Raw genomic sequence first — 1,363 nt, 5'->3', positions numbered from 1 at the left:
ATTTGACAGTTATTTTTAAAAAAACTGAGGATAGGCAAAGTTTAGTTTTATGAGAATAAAATTTTATATCAGTTGCAATAAAATATGTGGCACGATACATTGCTGTTATGTCACCTCACATACACATCTGGTGATACTGAATGCCTAACTGTGCAATCCCTCTGTGTGTGTTTGGTTTCTTGTGTATGTAGTTTTCTTTTTTTGTTTCTTTCTAGTGTGTTTGTCCAAACATTTGTGTACTATGCATAATTTTTTCTTTTATCTATATTGTTTGGATGGGTATTAATAAAAAATGAATCATCCTTTTGGGGGGTTTTGTTTGCTCTATTTTAATCACAGAATAATTTTGATCATTAACAACCTTACACTTAAAACCTAGCATGAGTCTTAAGACTTTAAAGGAAGAACTGTATGTGAGCAGCTTACCCCACTCTTGGTGTATTGGTTATGTGGCAAAGGCAAGCACAGGAGGAAGAAAAATTGTATTGAAAATTTACATTTTAATGTATATTACATTTGAAATGTAATAAAGGAATTAACGTCATTTTTCCTTAACTTGATCTCCACCTCGGCTGCTGTCACCAATTTTCGATGGGACTGTGGGGGCAGTTTGCTGACTGCGTTCCCAAAGGTGACCGTTTCAAAAACTGAACCAGAGTGACAGTGCGGAAATGAGGAACCAGAAACATTCCTGGGACCAAAACTTTTGCTCTTCAAAGTTTTCATCAAACTCCTTCCTGTCACTAGTCTCGACAGGATACTGTACCTATACAGTTGGGTTTTTTTAATTATGTTTATAATTGTGTAAATCTTGATCTTCCATGACCAACTGTTAACGGTTAACTCTTAATGGTTCCCACAAGCCACATCTTTTTCTTTCTCAGGGAAACAATCCTATTTTAGTGTCTGAACCAAAATGGCAAACAGCGATGAAAGAAATAGTATGTAGAAAAGCAACATTTTTGAGAAGGATGCAGTGGGAGTTAAAACTAAATACTGACTAAAATATCTAGGTATGTACTAAAGGAAGAGGTTCCCTTTCTCCAACTTCTGAAAAAAAAAAAAAAAAAAAGGGGGGGGGGTAGTGGGTTTTTTTCCTCAGGGCCGTTACTTCTGCGCTCACTTGCCCGTGGTTTGGGGCTCTGGACCCTGCGGCAATGTCGTCCCTCAGCCACAGCTCAGGGCGCCTGAGGGAAACTCGGGGCTGGCGTCGGAGAAAAAGCCTTCACAGGGCTAGAGACGACGCTGTCCTTAATACTCGTCTGGGTGCGTGGCGGGAGGGTCTACCGTGGGGCTGAAGTTTGTCGGCGGAGGAGCGCGCTGTGAGGGCGCCGCTGCGACCCGGGACCTCCTGGCCTGTCGC

Source organism: Aptenodytes forsteri, unplaced genomic scaffold (genome assembly GCF_000699145.1).
Source record: "Aptenodytes forsteri isolate BGI_AS27 unplaced genomic scaffold, ASM69914v1 Scaffold49, whole genome shotgun sequence".
Classification (NCBI taxonomy): Eukaryota; Metazoa; Chordata; class Aves; order Sphenisciformes; family Spheniscidae; genus Aptenodytes; species Aptenodytes forsteri.
This window is presented reverse-complemented; position numbering follows the sequence as displayed.